This window comes from Haematobia irritans, chromosome 5 (assembly GCF_050003625.1).
Source record: "Haematobia irritans isolate KBUSLIRL chromosome 5, ASM5000362v1, whole genome shotgun sequence".
NCBI classification, from domain to species: domain Eukaryota; kingdom Metazoa; phylum Arthropoda; class Insecta; order Diptera; family Muscidae; genus Haematobia; species Haematobia irritans.
The window spans coordinates 72,870,085-72,892,173 of record NC_134401.1 but is presented as its reverse complement, the minus strand read 5'-3'; the positions used below and the strand labels follow the sequence as shown (position 1 = coordinate 72,892,173).

The following is a 22,089-nucleotide window of genomic DNA, read 5'->3' as shown; positions in this document are numbered from 1 at the left end:
TAAAGACATTATTGCAATTTTGAACTCTATGTTTTTCCTTCAAACTACAAAATTTAAATTAACAAGTGAAAAATATTTACCTATTTTTATGCCATCGGCGTGATTCAAACGTTTGTAATACTTTTTAGTTAAAATTTTCAACAAATATTCAAAATTTACTAAAATTAACCCAAAGTTTTCTTCCTGGTGAGCTCACTGTTTTTGCAATGCATGTTTTCTTAGAAATAAACGTTCGACATAATTTTCTAAAGAAATAAAATTTTAACAAAACAACTGTAGATACAACATTTTAGTTATTTTCTATATAAATAAAAGTTTCGCAAAATTTCTACGGAAATAAAATTTTAAAATTTTCTAAAAGAATAAAATTTTTCAACATGTTCTGAGGAAATAAAATTTTGACAATATATTGGAAAAAAAAAACAAAGTTTTCTAAAGAAATAACATGTTTTACAGAAATAAATTTCTTACAAAACTTTCTTAAAAAAGGTAATTTTTAACATAATTTTCTATACAAAAAAATATGAGCAATCATTATTGTTATTTTGATTTAAGCTATACGAGTAGCTTAATCAAAAGAAAAAAAATTAGAAATTTTTTACAAAATAAAATTTCAACAAAATATTGACAAAAGTTTCTACTGAAGCAGCATTTGGACAAAAATCCTTTGCAAAACCAAAAACATTACAAAACTTTCTATAAAACAAGTATATACAGCAGTAAGTTCGGCCTGACCGAATCTTAAATACCCACCACCATGAATCAAATATTATAGTTTCCTTTGAAATTTCAGGGGTTTGATGACAGATATTCTCCCACGCAGAGCAGTTCAACTAGTACACTTGCCGAAGATAAATTGAAAGATTTTACCTATGAAGACTATATCATATTCGGGATTTATAAGAACCATTTTTGTTTGAGTTTTAGAGGAATCATTAAAATCTATTGTAAGTGTGCAAGGATCTGATGAAATAACGCCTTGATTTGCAAATCTTTAGATTTCCACCTGCATTATTTAGATGATTACGAGAATTAAAATCTGAATATTTTACTATTTTAACAATTTTCTTGATCAGTGCGCCTTCTATACCCTCAGGAAGTGAAATCGGTCTATATGGAGGCCTAACAAAATGGACCGCTAAAACCTAAATCTGATTCACGTTTTTGTGTGTCTAAAATACCAATATTATGGCATTCCAATTTATCGCAAATCGGACAAAAACTATGGTTTCTAGAAACCCAAGAAGTTAAGTCGGGAGATCGGTTTTATGGGGGCTATACTAACACATGGACCGATACTCACCATGTTTAGCACACCTCTTTATGGTCCTCAAATACTTCTCGATTTCAAATTTCAGGCTAATTGGATAAAAACTACGGTTTCTAGAATCCCAAACAATGAAATCATTTCTTGCACACCTATTTATAGTCCTACAAAACCTCCAGATTTTCAATTTCAGGCAAATTAAACAATAACTACGATTTCTACAAACCCAAAAAGTAAAATCGAAAGATCGGTCTACATGGATGCTATACTAAAACATTGACCGATTCCCACCATTTTAGGCGCACCTCGTAAAATAATTCTAGATTTCAAATTTCGAGCAAATTGGATAAAAACTACGGTTTCTATAAGCCAAAGAAGTAAAATCGGGAGATCGGTATATACGGGAGCTATACCAAAACATGAACCGATGCTACCATTTTTAGCACACCTCTTTACGGTCCTAAAACACCTCTAGATTTAAATTTCAGGCAAATTGGATAAAAACTACGGATTTTAGAAGCCCAAGAAGTAAAATCGGGAGATCGGTCTATATGGGGGCTATACCAAAACATGGACCGATACTCACCATTTTTGGCACACCTCTTTATGGTCCTAAAATACCTCCAGATTTTAAATTTCAGGCAAATTGGATGAAAACTACGGTTTCTATGAGCCAAAGACCCCAAATTTGGAGGTCGGTTTATATGGGGACTATAACAAACCCTGGACCGATATAGCCCATCTTCGAACTTGACCTGCCTGCAGACAAAAGATTTCAAATTTCAGCACGATTGCTTCATTATTGAAGACTGTAGCGTGATTACAACAGACAGACGGACAGACGGACATGCTTATATCGTCTTAGAATTTCTCCCTGATCAAGAATATATATATATTTTATATTGTCGGAAATCGATATTTCGATGTGTTACAAACGGAATGACAAACTTATTATACCCCCGTTACCATTCTATGGTGGTGGGTATAAAAAAATTGACAAAAGTTTCTAATTTTGACAAAAATCTTTTGCAAAATAAAAAAACAAGTATATACGGCCGTAAGTTCGGCCAGGCCGAATCTTATGTACCCTCCACCATGAATTGCGTAGAAACTTCTATTAAAGACTGTCATCCATAGAAATAAAATTTTGTCAAAATTAGTCACAGAAATAAAATTTCACCAAAATTTGCTATAGTTTTATCAAACTTTTCTTTATAACTAAAATTTTGGCAATATTTTCTTTAGGAAAATAATTTTGGCAAAATTTTCTATAGCAAAACAATTTTGGCAAAATTTTCCAAAGAAATAACATTTTAGCAAAATTTTTTTACAGAAATAAAATTATGCCAACATTTTCTATAGAAATAAAATTTTAACAAAATTTCTATTGAAATAAAGGTACAAAATTTCAGCCGGATCGGATGAATTTTGTTCCACCAAGAGGCTCCGGAGTTAAAATCTGGTGATCGGTTTATATGGGGGCTATATCTAATTATGGACCGATATGGACCATTTTTTGCATGGTTGTTAGATACCATATACTAAAACCAGGTACCACCAATAGGATTCAGAGGTTAAATTTGGGGATCGGTTTATATGGGGGCTATACGTAAACGTGGTCCGGTATGGCCCATTTTCAATACCATCCGACCTACGTCAATAATAACTACTTGTGACAAGTTTCAAGTCGATTGCTTGTTTGGTTCGGAAGTTAGCGTGATTTCCACAGACGGACGGACAGCCGGACAGACGGACATAGCTAGATCGACTCAGAATTTCACCAGGACCCAGAATATATATACTTTGTGGGGTCTTAGAGCAATATTTCGATGTGTTACAAACGGAATGACAAAGTTAATATACCCCCATCCTATGGTGGAGGGTATACAAATCAAAACTTTATATAAAAAGACAACTATGACAAAAGTTTCTATAAAGAAATTTGACAAAACAAAGTTTTCTAAAGAAATAACATGTTTTACAGAAATAAATTTCTTACAAAACTTTCTTAAAAAAGGTAATTTTTAACATAATTTTCTATACAAAAAAATATGAGCAATCATTATTGTTATTTTGATTTAAGCTACACGAGTAACTTAATCAAAAGAAAAAAAATTTTAGAAATTTTTTGATAAGTTTTCTTAAAAAAACTGAAAAAAAATTTCTACAGAAAAAAATGTTGACAACATTTTTTAATGAAATTAAATGTTGACAAGATGTTCTACAGAAAAAAGTCTATATAAATCAAATGTGACAAAGTTTTTTATAGCAACAAATTTTTGACAAAAGAATTTAAATCTGTTTTGTTTTTAATGTTTAACAAGAAACAATGTTTTTCAAAAACGAAAAAAGAAAAAAAGAGTTTCTACATAAACATACTTTTGACAAACATTTCTATAAAAACACAATTTTGACAAAATTTCCTATTGAAACAACATTTTGACTAAATATTTTATGGACATAAAATTTTTACAAAATAAAATTTCGACAAAATATTGACAAAAGTTTCTACTGAAGCAGCATTTGGACAAAAATCCTTTGCAAAACCAAAAACATTACAAAACTTTCTATAAAAAGACAACTATGACAAAAGTTTCTATAAAGAAATTTGACAAACTTTTGTATTGAAAACAAAAAATACGAACTTTATAAAACTAAAATTTAGAACAAAAACCTTGTTTCTATACAAAATTTACCAAAATGTTGTTTTTGTAGTAATGTTAAAATGTTGGTTTAAAACTTTTTATGGAATTGAAAATATACAAAATGTTCTCCAATATAAAATTTTGTTCTTATAGAACATTTTGGTTTTATAACAAATTTTTTTTGGACAATTTTGTCTTTTAATTTTTTTTTATTTTTCTTCCCATTTTGTCACAGTTCCCTTTTAATAGATTTTTTTTACAAAATTTTGTTTCTATAAAAAATTTTGTTCTATTGAATAATTTGTCAAAAAAGTGTTAAAACAGAAGGTTTCAAATTTTTTTGGACAAGTTAACATCGATTCAATAACTGGTATAAAATTCCATTACTAAGTCAAATCGTATTATAAAGATTATCGACTTTTAGACAATACAACAATTTATATCATTCTCTGTTTTACGACAATAGTTTTTCAATGAAATATTGAAAATTATATCAATCCTTTATTGCTTTAGAAAATGTTGTCTCAATCCTACAAATTTATTTCATTTATCATCAAAATTTCATCCATTTCGAACATCATTTTTATTAATAGATTCCCAAAAACAGTATGATTTTAAAAATTCCCAATGAAGGATAATACGGTTTCGAAAAAAAATGTTTTAGGTTTAATTATCATACCTTATATATAATTAAACAAAATCTAAAAATGTGGGTGCCACAGGATATGAACCTAGACCTCAGTACTCCCACTCCACTGCGCTACATATTGAGCTACGTAACCACTGATTGCTCTTTGACATTAACACTTACAATACATATGCTATTGCATCATTTAACTTAACAAACAGAAAAACAAATCATAAAAAATGGCGGGAAATTCGCAAAACTAGTACTTCATTACAGTGTTACCAAGTTAAAATATATATAGGATAAAGTTACCTTATCGCTGTAAGTAAAATTAAGAGTTTTTACAAGTAATTTGTTCAATCTATATCTTAAAACAGATTTAAACGCCGCATTATAATCAGATGTAAAGAAATAACCAGAACGTCTAGGGAAAGTGTTATAATATTTTTTTCACAACTTAATTTTTGCAGAAAATTTTGTCAAAATTTTATTACTTTATCAAAAATTTCCAAATTTTATTTCTTTAGAAAATTTTTTCAACATTTTATTTCTATAGAAAATTTGGGGTTTTTTATTTAAATTTAATTTATATGGAAAATTTTGTCAATATATTATTTATTTAGAACATTATGCCGAAAGTTTATTTCTAAGAAAAAATTGTTCTAAATTTTATTTCTTTCTTAAATATTTCATTTAAATACAGAATGATAAAATGCTTTTATATAAATAAATGCTTTTATTTATATTTCAACATTTCATTTAAATAAAGAATGTTAAAATGCTTTTATACAGAAAAGAAAGCTTTGTTTATATCTAAAATTTTATTGTCATAATTGTGTTTCTATAAAAAGATGTTGTTTAATAAAATTTTAAATTTTGTTTGTACTTCACTTATACATACAATTTTGTCAACATTTGACTTATTTCGAAAATTTGCCAACATTTTTTTTTCTTTAGAAAATTTTGTTTCTTTAGAGAAAAGTGTATCAAAATATTTGTTCCTATGAAAAATGCTTTTATTAAATTGTAGATCTATTTTGTTTCTACGTTAGTTTCTTAAGGACATTTTGTCAAATTTTGTTTCTACTAACTATTTTTCAAAAATTCGTTTCTACAAATTATGTGGTCAAATTTTGCTTTATGCAAAAGTTCTCCGTCAGTCTCGTGGGAAGAATTTCCAATAGTTTGATCAAGACGGAAATGTATATATCAGAAAAACTATTTAATACAGTTTTTCTGATAGATAAATTTCGTCACAACTTTTACCCAGAAGTTTCATAAAAATTTTAAAGATTTTGTCCAGCAATATAAAAGATTGAAGCGAAATATTAACACCTGTGTGTTTAAATCTATGTTTCGTCAACTTTGTTCCGATGCTTAAATTTCTGTTTGCTTCAGTTATAATATTTTCTTGCATTAACTACGTATTTGGAAAAATGCTTAAAAAGTCTTAATTGTGAGAACAACGAACAACAGTTTTACATATTGGTTGTGAGATTGGTTGTATAGCCCAGTGGGTGATATATACTCTTTGGATTCGTGAATTCTGGGTTCGATTCCCACGCAAAGGTTTTTTTATTTTATTAATATATAAAAGCATATAGTAGACCTAGAGATTTAAAAATAATAAAATAACTATTTTTTCATAAATAGACAAATATAATCCGAGTAAAAAACAATGTAAAAGCATAAATTAAAAAGCACATCGATAAAACGGATCCCAAAGTTATATATAAAATTTTCCTTCAATACAAATTTTTTTAAAATTTTGTTTCTGTAGAAAGTTTTATTTCTTTACAAAATTTTTGCAAAATTTTATTTCTTTGAAAAATTTTAAAATTTGTTAAAAGTTCTTATTTTACAAAAATGTATCTTTTTTCACAAAATATTAATTTATTTAGAAAATTGTGAAATTTTATTTATAAAATTAAAATTTGATTTTTATAGAAAATTTTGACAACATTTTTTTTTTATAAAACTTTTCCACCATGTATGTCAAAATTGAAGTTTTATAGAAATTCTTTTTTAAAAATTTGTCTAAATTTTATTTCTTTACATAATTATGTCAAAATTTTTTGTTTTGTTCAATATACAATCAGAAAACTATCTTAACAGAATAGGCGATCATGTCAACCAGATCCAATGAAACAAGAAGACTAAAGCGCTACCATATACTAGACTTGCCTTTTAGAATTTAATCTGTGGTTTTAAAATACACAGCAAATCTCACTAAGTGTTTTTTTTTTTTGTTATACGTTATGTATTTCGATGGATTTGCATAACATCTGTAATTGTTGTATATAATATTATATAAAACTGTTATCTAATTTGCTTATTTCCCTAGGATAGATTGTAAATAAAAAAGAATTTCAAAACAAAAAACATTTTTTCTTTAGAAAATTAAGTCAAAATTTTTTGTTTTGTTCAATATAAATCACAATTTTATTTTTATTTTTTAAAAATTTTTAATTTATTTAGAAAATTTAGTCAAAACTGCGTCGTTTCTTCAGATGTTTGTTTCAATATTCTGGAAATTGTGTTTCTATGGACAATTTTATAAAAATTTTGTTTTCGTAGACAATTTTATCAAAATTGGGTTTCTATAGGAAACTTGGTCAAAATTGTGGTTCCATGAAAAATTTGTTTAAAAAACAAAACTTTGTCACATGTTGTTTCTATAGATTTTTTCTTTCTTTCTTTAAAACATTTCACCATTTTTTAAAATTTTTTTTCTTGTATAAAATTTTGTTTGTTTAATAAATTTTGAAAAAGATTCAATGTTTAACAAAAAATAAAGTTTCTCAAAAACGAAAAAAGAGTTTCTACAGAAATATATTTTTGACAAAACTTTCTATAATAACAAAATTTCCTATAGAATCAAAATTTTGACTAAATATTTTATGTAAGTAAAACTTTAACAAAATATTATACAAGATAAAATTATGACAAAATGTTCTATAAAAAATAATTGACAAAATTTTCAACAGAAACAAAATTTTGGCAAAAATCTTCTGCAAAACTAAAAATTTTAAAAAATTTTCTATAAAAAGACAACTTTGACAAAAGTTTCTATAAAGAAATTTGACAAACTTTTGTATTGAAAAAAATTGTTTACGAACTTTATAAAAAAATTAAAAAACCTTTGTTTCTATACAAAAGTTTGCCAAAGTGTTGTCTTTGTAGAAAATTATGAAAAATTTTGGTTTCACAATCTCTATTATTGAATTGTAAATATACAAAATGCTCTCCAATATAAAATTTTGTTCTTATAGAAGATTTTGCTTTTATAAAAAAAAAAACTTTTTTAGACAATTTTGTGTTTCTGTCTAAAATTTTTCAAAATTTTGTTCTATGAATAATAAAAGGTATAAAAGTCCATTGTTAAGTCAAATCGTCTAACTAAGGTATAGAAAAAATTATCCTCTTTTAGAAAGTACAATAATTTATATCGTTCTCTGCCGTAAAATACTGGCCGTGTTTTTTTTTTATATGTTGACGACTATATTTTTTCTGTGTAATATTTAAAATGTTATCAATCCTTTATTTCGTTAGAAAATGTTGTCTAAATTCTCCAAATATATTTCATTTATCAACAAAGTTAGTAATCAATCAATTTCTAACATCATTTTTATTAATAGAATCCCAAAAACATAGTATGATTTTAAAAATTCCCAATAAAGGATAAAAATTCGAAAAATGTCTGCAAAAATATGTTTTAGGTTTAACTATCATACCTTATATATAATAAAACAAAATCCAAAAATCTAGGTGCTACAGGATTTGAACCTGGACCTCAGGACCCCCACTTCACAGCGCTACATGCTGAGCTACGCAAGCGCTGATGGCTCTTTGACATTACCACTTACAATACATATGGTATATTTGCACCAATTAACATAACAAACAGAAAAACAAATCATTTATAAATGGCGGGAATTTCGCAAAACTAGTATCTCATTCCAGTGTTACCAAGTGAAATATATATAGTATTAAGTTACCTTATCGCTGTCGGCAAAATGAAGAGTTTTTAGAATTCATTTGTTCAATATATATCGTTAAACAAATCTAAATGCCGCATTATAATCATATTAAAAGAAAAGACCAGAACGTCTAGGAAAAGTATCAGGGACAATTTATATTTTTTTTCTTCAAAATTTAATTTCTGCAGAAAATTTTGTCAAAATTTTATTTTTTAGAAAACTGTCAAATTTTTTTTTCTTCAGAAAATTTTTTCAAAACTTTATTTCTTTGCAAAAATTTTCAAAATTTTATTTCTTTGGAAAACTTTTCAAAATTTTATTTCTTTAGAAAATTTTGTTAAAACTTTATTTCTTAAGTACATTTTAGGAAAAATTAATGTTGTTAATGTGGAAAGTTTCTATAGAAACAAAACTTCTATCAAATTAAAATTTGTTATGAAAAACAATTATAGAAATAACATTTAAAAACAAAAACAAACCTGTAAAGAAAAATTTTGTAGAAGCAAAATGTTCACAAAATTTTCTGATAGAAATAAAGTTTTTAATAACAATTTCTGTAGAAATAATTTTTTGCACGAAAATTTGGTAACAGGAATTTCTTTAGAAACAAACTATTAACAAAATTATTTATAGAAATAACATTTTTAACAAGAATTTCTGCTACAAAAGATTTTGAAAAAAAAATCTGTAGAAGGACAAATTTGAAAAAAGTTTCAGTAGAAGCAAATTTTCCGATAGAAATAACCATTTCAACAAGAATTTTCACAAGGCTTAGACAAAATTTTTAAAGAACATTTTTAAAACAATTTAATATAGAAATACATATATTGTTTAAGAAGAAACTTTATAGAAACACAATTTGAAAATTTTCTTTAGAAAATATATGACAAAATGTTCTTTGGAAAATTATAATAAGAGTAAATTTCTAAAAATGTCTACAAGAAAACAATAAAAGTTAGTGAAAAAATCACAAAATTTTCTAAAGACGAAAACTAATTTCTATAAAAATTTTGACGTACATGGAGGAAAAATTTTATATTAAAAAACGTTTTAAAACAATCATTTCTTAAAAAAATTGGTAAAATGTTATAAAGAAAGAAATTTCGACAAAACTTTCTATAGCAACAAAATGAACTACAGAAGCAAAAATCTCTAGAAACAAGATATGATAAAGTTTGCGTTTTCTTTTTCTTAACAAATTTTTATCATATTTTCTATGGAACCACAATTTTGACCAAGTTGCCTATAGAAATTTTCTTAAAATTTTCCATAAAAACACAATTTTAAAAAATTTTATAAGATAAAAATCTAAAAAATGATAAAATTTTCTAAATAATTTAAATTTTTTTTATTTTTAACAACATTTTCTAAATAAATACTATTATGACAAAACTTTCCATATAAATTAAATTTTAAACAAATTCTAAAAAATAAAATTTTGGAAAAATTTTAAATCATTTTGTCAAAATTTGATTTCTTTTAAAATTTTTTTCCCAAAATTTTATTTTTTAGAAATTGTTTAAAATTTAAATTATATGGAAAATTAAAAACATTAAATTTTTCATAAAATGTAATTAAGAAATAAAGTTTTAACCAAATTTTCTATACAAATAAATTGTTGACATAAATAAAATAAAATTTTGATTTTTTTTTTAAAAAATAAAGTTTTGACAAAATTTTCTGAAGCTATAAAATATTAACAAAGTTTTCTAAAAAGAAAATTTGACAAATTTTTATTTTATTTTTTTTAATAAAGTGTCGTTGATACTTTTTCTAGAAGTTCTGCTCTTTTCGTTTTTTTTTTCAAATCTGATTATAATGTGGTGTTTAAATCTGTTTAACGATAATATTATTCATATTCTAAAAACTCTTAATTTTACAGACAGTGATAAGGTAACTTAATACTATATATCTTTGCACTTGGTAACACTAGAATGAAATACTAGCTTTGCGAAATTCCCGCCATTTGTAAATGATTTGATTTTCTGTTTATTAAGTTAAATGGTGCAATAGCATATGTATTGTAAGTGCTAATGTCAAGGAGCAAACAGCGCTAACGTAGCACGGTATGTAGTGCGGTGGAATGGGAGCCCTAAAGTCTAGGTTCAAATCCTGTTGCACTCAGATTTTTTGGATTTTGTTTTATTATATATAAGGTAACATCTGATAGTTAAAACTAAAACATTTTTTGCAGACATTTTTCGAATCTTTATCCTTCATTGGGAAATTTTAAAATCATACGATGTTTTTGGGATTCTATTAATAAAAATGATGTTAGAAATTGATTGATTACTAATTTTGTTGATAAATGAAATATATTTGGAGAATTTAGACAAAGGAATTGGGAAATTTACACGGACAAAAAAGACTGTTTTTCATATGTTTGGGTGTAAAAATTATATGGTTTTGAGTTCCAAACAATTAATTTTTTACATTTTTACATGTGTGAAAAATATAATAAATTGTATCAAGATACCCTTTGAAGATAATATTATTTGTAGCAAATGCCCTCTGTAATGTAAATTTTAATACAATGTTTGGGCTTGGATGCAAACATATATTAAATAAAAATACCCTAAAAACATATATGTGTTTAGAAATACAGATCTAGAGAGTATACTGCAAGTAAAAGAATGGATGTAACCAATTGGCGCATTAAAAAATATAAACACAAAAAAATGCATCACAACTTTTTCTACCAGTGTATACCTAAGGTGAAACATAATATGTTAGAAGAATACAAACAATATTTTGTTTGGACCAATCCTGATAATCGCTACAATGTGTGGAAATAGTAATAAATTGTATCAAGATGCCCTCTGGAGATAATATTATTTGTAGTAAATGCCCTCTGTAATGTAATTGTATGAAACTCTAAAATAGTGAAGACTAAAACCAGTGAAAACGAAGTATGCGCGGCAACACTATTATGTATTATATATATCGTATAATTTGAGTACACGTCCTTGAAATATGCGATAAAATGACACAGTCCTTGAAATATGCGATACAAAGGAAAAACGTTATATATAACGATCCTTACATGGGAATTGGAAAAAATAAGTATATATAGTACGACAAAGTAGAATATAACAATTTACTGTAAAGTAAAGTACAAAAAAACACTGTCCCCAAACTATACGTTATACATATATATATATATATATATATATATATATATATATATATATATATATATATATATATATATATATATATATATATATATATATATATGTATATATATTTATATATATATATATATATATATATATATATATATATATATATATATATATATATATATATATATATATATATATATATATATATATATATATATATATATATATATATATATATATATATATATATATAACTACGGATCTATACGGACCAATTTTGGCATGGTTGTTATCGGCCATATACTAGCGCAATGTACCGAATTTCAACCTGATCGGATGAATTATGCTCCTTCTAGAGGGTCTGGAGGAAATACACCCATCTTGGACATAATTCAACTTTCACCAAGACTTTTGCAAGTGAATTGATTTCACGAAAATTCCAGTGAAAGTGGATTGTATACAGACGAAAAAGACTGTTTTTCATATGTTTGGGTATAAACATTATATGTTTGGAACTCAAATTTTTAAACACAATATTTTTGAGTGCAAACATATAATGTTCATAAACTAGCATAATATGTTTGGGACATATATGTTAATATGTTAGAACATATTATGTTTGGGACATAAAATGTTTATAAATATAATATGCTTGGATGCAAACATATATTAATTTAGAAATAGCCCATAAACATATATGTGTTTACAACGAGAGACAAAGTGTATGCTGGAAGTAAAATAATGAAAGTAACCAATTGGCGCATTACAAATATGTATACACAAAGAAAATTTCATTAAATATAGGAAAAATACTATGTGTGAATATAAACAAGTATAAATTTACATATTATGAGTAAACATATATATGTTGTGATATAAGACTTCACCAAAAATTGTATATGCTTAAGTAAAATATTAAAATGAGTATTCGGAGAGAAAGTTTATTCGGAACCAAGATAAAATATATTTGAAAAAAGAGCATGCGTTTTGTTTATCATTTTCGCATTACGGGCACAATTTTTTTGTTTCGTCAAAACAAATCGGAACGTAGAACGAGTAAGTCAAAATATTCAAACAAAGGTAATTAAAGGGATCTTCATAAAAACTAACGAAAGGGCACTATACACTGAACAAAAAGCATGTCCGGTTCCAAAGATTGTGTCTCCACTTTAACAATTTTGATATTGATTCCGAACCAAAGAAGCGGAGAATACAAGTAAGGATGCTTTTAAGACACAATTCTCTTTTAAATGGGGTTTTGTGTACTTGACTCTACGAAGCATATTTCAATTTTTAGCTTTTTCAGCTTTTTTTTCATATGCTATAAAATGTCCATTAAAAACAAGACTTCCAGTAGAAATTTATTAATGATTTTTGCCTTGTAGTCAAGATGCAAAAATGCAACAAATTTAAAGACAGTTTCATTAATTTTAAAGAATTTTTCTGAATTATTAAAGTCAAGTTGACCTTAGTCCAAAATTTGTTCTTTCATGTTATGATACCCATTTTTAAGCCAAATCACTTAATTATAACAACAACACGACTTCATTGAAAGTATCGACCTTTGAAGATCTATAAAAACAAAGATTAGTTCCTCTTTATTAATGAGTAGTCCAGAGGAGTTGACGGATTTTTTCAAAAATTAAAGCGGGCATTGAGTTCGAGTTTTGCCGCTAAAATTATTTCTCATTTTAGCGGCAAAACCAGAATAACATTACAACTTTTTCCGGTAAATTGTATTATAACATGGAGGGGAAAGATCCAAAGCAGCAATTGAATAAGTTTATTTTCTTTAAAAGAAATTATTAAAGAAAAGTAAAAGGGTAAACATGGCCATTTGAACGTGATAATGCCAATTTATACCGGCCTTAAGAATTAAATTAAGTACAAAATTATTCGTTAATAAAAATTCATATTTATTTGTATTTCTAAATTAATGGTGTTACATGCTAGCAAACAATTGTTCACACCAAAATAAATGCATATGCTGTTTTAAAATTACTGTTTAGAATTTAAATATAATGTGCTTTTGAATGGTTATCGTTAACCTTAGGATTCACGTTCACGTTCTTCTTTTGTAAGAGTTTTTGAATTTCTTCGAAAATTTTAAAATTGTATACAAAAACCTTTATTTGTTACACAATTTTTATTGTTGCAATAAAAAAATAATATTTGATTTGAACTCAGTCCATTTCGTTTATATCAAGCACTTTTCTTTTCTGACTTTAAGTCTTTTATAAAACACACTTTACAATTTCGTAGTAAAAATTTAATATAATAGTATGTAATGCTGAACACCTTTTCGGGAACTTCCGAACGTATCTGGAATATATGTTAAAAAATATATTAAAAAAAAAATAATAAAAAAATGGTGTTGGTCGAAGCAGGGATCGAACCCAGGTCCCCAGTCACGCAAGGCGGACGACCAACCACTGCTCCACGCTGCCAACAAATGTATGTTTAACAATGTTATGTTGTTAAACAATGTTATGTTTGCATCGGCTCGTGGGCGCCGCAAGCTATGCTATATAATATAACTTATAACGATAATTATCTCTTGATGACCATAACAGCTACGTAGGCCAGTGGTTAGTGTGCTGGCTTACAAACTGTGTGGTTCGCTGTTCGAATCCCCGTCCGGCAAAAGGTAAAATTAAAAAAAAAAATTATAAAATATAATAATTTCTTCTAAAATGTTTGTATTACAGAAAAAGGTGCTAAAAACTAAAAAACTCGTGGAAGTGAGAAAAATGTGAGGGAATATACAATTAGGCAGAAAAAAATTGAGCACAATCTTCTTTGGGAGAAAATTCTTCTAAGCATATAATATTTTTGGGTTCAAAATGTTTCCAAACATATTATATGTTCACATAAGAACATATAGTTTTTTGGAAGACAACATTATTGAATTTGGATGGAAAAATACAAAATGTTTGGAACTTAGACTACCAAACATATTATATTGTTTAGACCAATATGCTTTCAAACATATTATATATTGGAAGAAATCAAACATATAAATGTTTGGGCAATACCCAAAAATGTATATGCTTGAAGCAAAATATGTTTGGGAGTATATGTTACAGAAGCGATTTTTTTTTTGAGGGTGTAGGACACGAAAATCGTGGAATTGATTCACATTCGCCTGGAAGTGGATGTGGGAACAAGTTTCAACCGGATCGGATGAACGTTATGTTAATATACCCCCTTCCTATGGTGGAGGGTATAAAAATTATTGGATTTTGACATAAAATTCAATCAATGTTTTAATTGAATCAATTGAAATTTTAATTAATTTCGCGACAAATATCAATCAACTATTTGATTGATTCAGCTAAATAATTAATTTCAATAAATTTCAATCAAAAAATTAATAAATTGCGCACCCAACATTTTATTTAATTTTGTTTGAAATAAAAGAAAATATGCGTTTCTTATATAAAATATTCAATATTTTAATAAACTAAAGACATAACTTACACATACAATTACGATCAATAACAACTAAATTTCTAATAAATCAGCAGTCTGCAAGCAAAATTAGTTTCTCTGAAAATAAACAGAATAATTAGAACTTATTTATTATTATTATTATTTTTTTTTTTTCAATTAAAAGTTAATTTTTGTAAACATTACCTGCATAGAATATCAAGTTGAGTTCTTAGTTCCAGGTTGCAGAGTTATAATTTTCATTTGTCGTTGTAGTCTTTTAAAGGGTGATACGGTCAAAATTTGGTCAAGGGAAAACGCGTGTAAATCGGTGAAATCGTTTATTTAAAAAATCAAATTAAATTTCTTTTTCAAGTTCAATTAGTATAAAATTCAGGAAAAATATTCAGTTAGGCTTTCGCTTTTCCAAATCCGAATTGCCGGGCCTCACGCTTGACACCTGCCATAAGATTTTGTACAGCCACCTTGTCCACCTTCTTCGCCACAGAAAGCCAGTTTACCTTGAACTCGTCCTTAGCAGTTATTTTGGTCTTCTTTAGGTTCCGCTTGACAATAGCCCAGTATTTCTCAATTGGGCGGAGCTCTGGCGTGTTGGGAGGGTTCTTGTCCTTGGGAACCACCTACACGTTGTTGGCGGCGTACCACTCCATGGCCTTTTTACCGTAGTGGCAAGATGCCAAATCCGGCCAAAACAGTACGGAACAACCGTGTTTCTTAAGGAAAGGCAGCAGACGTTTATTCAAACACTCTTTCACGTAAATTTCTTGGTTGACAGTCCCGGAAGCTATGAAAATGCTGCTTTTCAAGCCACAGGTACAGATGGCTTGCCAAACCAGATATTTCTTTGCGAACTTTGACAGTTTTATGTGCTTGAAAATATCTGCTACCTTTCCCCTTCCTTTCCCCGTATAAAACTCCTGTCCCGGAAGCTGCTTGTAGTCGGCTTTGACGTAGGTTTCGTCGTCTATTACCACGCAGTCAAACTTCGTCAGCATCGTCGTGTACAGCCTCCGGGATCGCGCCGTCGTATTTTGTTTATCATCGCGATTTGGAGTCACTACCTTCTTGTAAGTCGAGAGTCCGGCTCATTTGTTGGCTCGATGGACGGTTGTAGACGATACACCCAGCTTATTTGCGGCATCTCGGAGATAGAGGTTAGGGTTTCGCTTGAAACTACCGGCAACTATCTTTGTCGTCTCAGCGGCTTCCGGTTTTCGATTTCCCCCCGATCCACACTTCCTGGCTGTCGACAAACGTTCCCCAAACACTTTAATTACATTTGTAACGGTTGATTTGGCAACTTTTAGCGATTTTGCCAGCTTTGCGTGCGAGTAGCTCGGATTTTCGCGATGCGCGAGCAAAATTTTGATACGGTGCTCTTCTTGCTTGGACGGCATTTTGACAACTGAAGAGTGAATTCCAAAATCAAAATAGGAGCAACATTCTACACACACACCTTCAAAATGAGGGGTGTTCAGGTTTTTTAAATGCAAAATTGAAAGAAATACGTCAAGTTTATATTGACCAAATTTTGACCGTATCACCCTTTATAGAGCTCGTGAATAGTACACCCCATCTCTTTTCTCTTCTTCTTCCAACTGAAGAGAAAATCACGTGAATAGTACACCCCATCTCTTTTCTCTTTTTCTTCCAACTGTTACATATAGGGGACCGAAGTAGTCAATGCCCACGTAGGTGAATGGACTCTAAAAAAAAAACGCAGATGCGTTTTTAAAAATTTGGCACGAATTTCTCACGCTTTTGTGGAGGACTCCTAAACGTGGTATGGTATGGTATTTGCTTTTAATGTTGTTGATCACGGTCTCATGTGATATATGGTGAAAGGTTTCATGGAAGAGTAGTCACATGATGATTTGTAGGCAGTATTACAAAGCCTTCGGGGTTTAGAAACGACGTGCGACCTCCGTCATCTAGGAAGACATTAAAAGAAATTTGTTTACTGTCTTTTTGTATAAGCTTTCCATTTCTTAAACAATGTAGTTCTTCGCGAAATTCAGTTTGTTGTGTATATTTGAATAAAGTGCATTGTGCTTGCTGTACCATATCGTAGGTAACTTGATTTGGTAAATTGTTTCCTTTGCGCTTTATCTTCAGACTTTTTACATGAAGTATGAACGTAGCTACAGCTCGATACAGCCTCTCAGTTGGAAAAATATTCCACACTTAAAGTAAAATTATTAATATTGAGAAATAGGGTTCCCGTGAACCACATTGAAACATTCCAATTATGTTGATATTTTGTTGCAAGATCTGCAGGATTCATTTTTGAAGGCACCCATCGCCATTGTGTTCCATCTGTGACTACCAAAATGAAACTTTTTCGGATCCATGCGACGCCACTGTAAAACTGTTTTGAAGTCTTTCCAAAAGTATTTCGATGTGAGACTAAATCGGCTAATTTCCAGAATTTTTGCGCAATTCTCACGCCAATAATAGCAGCTTGTAGCTCTAATCTGGGAATATACATTGGTTTCAATGGAACTACCTTAGATTTGCCTGCAATTATGGTAACATCACAATGGTGTTGACTGATGACCCGCATGTAGCAAACGGCTGCGTAAGCATCTTCACCCGCATCAACGAATGTGTGTTTTGAGTGTTGTTGTATAACATGATTGACAATGGTTTTAATAGATTAGGTCCGCAGTGCATGTAATCATTGAGACAAGCGCCATTACTTTTGGCAGCGGCATACCAGACCATTCTTATTTTTGCGGCTTGTTTGCGGTTTTAATTAAAAATATTGGTAATTACCACACTCGTTCAGTTGATTTATTTAGATCCTCCACATTCATATTCTTTTGCAAATAAATTATCAAATTGACTTGGAACACAATTGGATCTATTGAAAACTTTTTGTTCAAACACATGAGGAGAGAATGAAGCCGCTGATTTCAGTCGCCGCCAACAATTTATTGCCAGTCGCAACATAGGCCGCCGCCGAATATGTCGACAAATTGCCATCCACTTAGACACGTAGTCCTCAGCGTCTCCATGGATTTTTAATCTTCAGTTGACATTAATGACTTACTGGCTGGCTCTTCTATATTAAATTGTACTTTGACCAGTTTATGTAGCATAATTAATTGTAGCTCTTTTTCGCATTCGCAGGTGTGTATGTTTAACCAAGTTGTCTTTTGCCCGTTACCATGAGGGCATTGAATTGCCCATCCTAATCTCGTTTTTGACGCTATTGGTTGATTCCACACACCTTCTCTTATTTTTAGTGGTACTGCAATTTTCCAGTGGTCTGCACCTATCAATACTGTTATTTTGATCCTTTTATACGATTTCATAGGCACTCCTATTAGATAGGGATATTTCGCAGTCGGGAGATCTAAATCTGTATGGACACCATTAAGCACGTATTTTGTTCCATTTTCAGCGTTCGAAACGTTTATAGATGCTTGAACTGATTAATCTACACTCGAAGTTTTGCCAGTCCATTTCAGGCAAAATGGGTTGGTGACACCATTTGCACCGAGCGAGTTGAATATGTCCTTTTCAATGAGAATAGCTGAAGAACCTTCGTCGAGGTAGGTGAATGTACCGATATAACACCTTTCCTTTGAAGTCGTATAGACAAAATTATAAACAAGGCCTGCTGATTATTTTTACAAGAATGTGAGTTTATTGATCCACTACTTGTATTTTCATTTTGTTGTCTCGAAGAGGATGTTGCCTCAACGTTGAAATTCTTATGAAACAAACGATGATGCTTCAACAACTATGAGTGCCGCATTCGGTGTTCATGAAATACTTTCTTTTATGTTTATTTGTCGGTATTCATTGTCGGTACACTTTATTTTCTTTGACAAATATCCACATGTCGTCCAAATTCAATTCCTTGAACTGGTTGCATATTGAAATTTATGTTCACCTGTTTCACAATATAGACAATTTTTATTTCTTTCAGGACTTTCTTGTGTGTGAGTATTCATCAAATCGTTTTTACTCGTTGGGACGGTTGACACCACTGTGAAATTTGACACCACTGCAGAAATCCAATCACTAATTGTTTTTAATATTGAAGTTTCATAACTTTTAGGAAACATGGTTGTTGTGTTAGGGTTGTTCATATGAACCTCCATTTTACAAGCTTCCACGGTGGGAGTAGATATTTCGCACACACAATGCATATTCAATCATGGACTCAAGTTTTTCTTTGGGCGGTGGAACCCGTCTAGCTTTTCTTAAAGTCTGGATGATTTCGGGCACCATTGTAGACAACATTAGCTTACTTTTAACCATCTCCTTGACCCTACCTTTTAAACAGGCTTGAAGTCGTATCAAATTCTCTGCGTGAGAATAACCAGCTACTGCTTTCAAACGTACTAATAACTAGAGGCCGTTCTGGTCGCCGGAGAAGGATGGCATATCTCATGGAATTGATTGACGAGCAGCTGGTTGTGATGTAAGTCTTCAATTAGACACATTTTCAAGGTTCATAGTTAAAATTTAATATAATAGTATGTAATATTGAACATATTTTTAGAATCTTCCGAACTTTTGTGGAATATATGTAACAAACAAAATCTTTTTGGTGTTAGGCCGAAGCAGGGATTGAAACCACGACCCTTTGTATGGAAGGCCTGGATGCTAACCTTTTCTCCACTATTGCCAACAAATGAATATTTCTGTTAGATAAAGTTTTGTTTGCATCAGCTAATAGGCGTCCAAAACTATACTATATAAATATAACTGTTTGACTGTTTGCGTTGATGGCTATAGCCATAATTGTCTTTTGGTGACAATAACAGCCACGAAGCACAGTGGATAGTATGTTGGTTTACAAACTATATGGTACGCGTTTCAATTCTACGTCCAGGCGAATGGTAAAATTTAAAATTTATAAAATCGAATAATTTCTTCTACATTTCTAAAAAATCTCGTGGAGGTGAGAAATATGTGAGGGAAGATGCAATTAGAAATTATTCGATTTTTAAAATTTATAAAATCGAATAATTTTCGTCTACATTTCTAAAAAGTCCCGTGGAGGTGAGAAATATGTGAGGGAAGATGCAATTAATCAAACAAGAAGACAAATAATTTATAATTTCAGTATGCAAACAATCATCTTTGGAAGAAAATGCTTCCAAGCATATAATATGTTCACATAAAACAAACACAAGAATGTTTCGGAAAAATCCAAGAATATATGTGCTTCCTGCAAAATATGTTTGGAACCTATGTTAGAGAAGCGATTTTTTGATGGTGTATGTTATGCATGCTCCCATATACATCTTTCGCCTGATTTATACACATATGACCGCAGAGGCCTTAGTTTTATTCCGAATTTCAAGAAATTTTGCAATAAATAGATATGCCTGCCAAATTTGATACACATATAAAGTATAGTCGGCCAAGTCCGACTTTAATCTTTCCTTACGTGTTTTTCTCAGTATCATAATTTCGGAAGATAGTTTTTGTCTAGTCCGTTTTATTTCAGATTACTTTATGACAATCAAAGAGATTGATTGAATTGAGGTGGAAATTTTGTCCGATGATAGACCCCTGGTTGATGAAAGCAATGCCGTGAGGCAATGGATTGCTTTTGTAGTGATAGTTCTTATGTGTAGGGCTTGCAGGCGAGACTGATAATGAGAATAGATTGGGGGAAGAGAATGAGGAAAACGGCGATGAACTATCTGAATTAGTGGCGTCAGATAGCAATGTTTGGTTGGTAAAGACTAATTTGAATTGTATAAAAATCCTCCAAAACTCAGATTCGAAACAATAAAATTTTTCAATCAAACTCGTTTTAAGGGTCATCAAACGCAGTTTCGACCAAACACCAAAAAGTTTTCAGCGGTGGATAATCCCACCTCAGTAATTCGATGACATTTCTGAGTGTTTCAAAGCTTCTCTAAGTGGTTTCACTGCAATGTGGAACGCCGTGCGGACTCGTCTATAAAAAGGAGGTCCCTTGTCATTTAGCTTAACATAAAATCGGGCAGCACTCAGTGATAAGAGAGAAGTTCACCACTGTGGTATCACAATGGACTGAATAGTCTAAGTGAGCGTGAAATAACGGGCTGCCACTATACCTAACCTAACGGCCCTAAACCAATTACAGAACACTAAACCCTTGTAGACACGTTGTCGGTGATTTCAGTAAGAACACAATATTCTTGGAGAGAAAATGGTTCCAAAAATATATAATATCACATGGGTCAATGTGCTTCCAAACATATTAGATTTTCACATAAAACAAACATCATAATGTTTAGGCAATAGCCACAAATATGTATGCTCTCTGTAAAATATGTTTGTAACTTGTGTCAGAGAAGTGATTTTTGTTGAGGGTATAGAATGTTCTCATTTATTAGAGTCGCTAAATGAGCAATGTAGTCATACTCATTTTATTTATTCTGTAATCAATTAGTCAAAAGTAAGAAATGCTTTATTTAATATTTACGCAAAGAAGAATATGATCACCCCAAACATGTTTCAAGAGCGAATTGTTAGTTTTGGAAGGTGAACATGGAAAATGTTCGTTGCAACCATGTTATTTTCTTGAAAATAATGCATCTGATTTCGGCAAACATGTGAATAACATTTTTGCGACCAAAATGTTCCATGGTCATAATCCACAAATATCATTTTGCTCTTAAAATAGGTTTGGCGTGATCTTATTCCTTCTATGCGTTTATATATAAACGTACATTCAAATAAAATTATTTTGGTGAAAACAGTATTTTTATTGTTATAAACATAGGAGTGGGGGAGATACGCTTCACTGTACTAGTAGCGACAACTAACATAAGAAATTGGTCGCAAGTACTATTAAGTTTGTATAATCGCGTTGAAATAGTATATACAGTAGAAAAAAAGTTGATGCGGTCACCCCCCAGTTTTGTAGCATATTCGAAGACAATTTCAGAACACCAAAACTTTTTTTCGTGCACCCTACGACTCCCCGAAAGTGAAAGAGATTTTTATAGACAAAAATGGGTTGATAACATTTCATTAA

The 22,089-nt window shown here is 29.8% G+C and overlaps 1 protein-coding gene across 1 annotated transcript in view; it reads right to left on the bottom strand.

Moving 5' to 3' along the window:
- Positions 1-22,089, bottom strand: part of Elk (Eag-like K[+] channel) — a 1,103,641-nt gene that overhangs the window by 142,612 nt on the left and 938,940 nt on the right. The gene's annotated exons all lie outside the window — the stretch shown is intronic.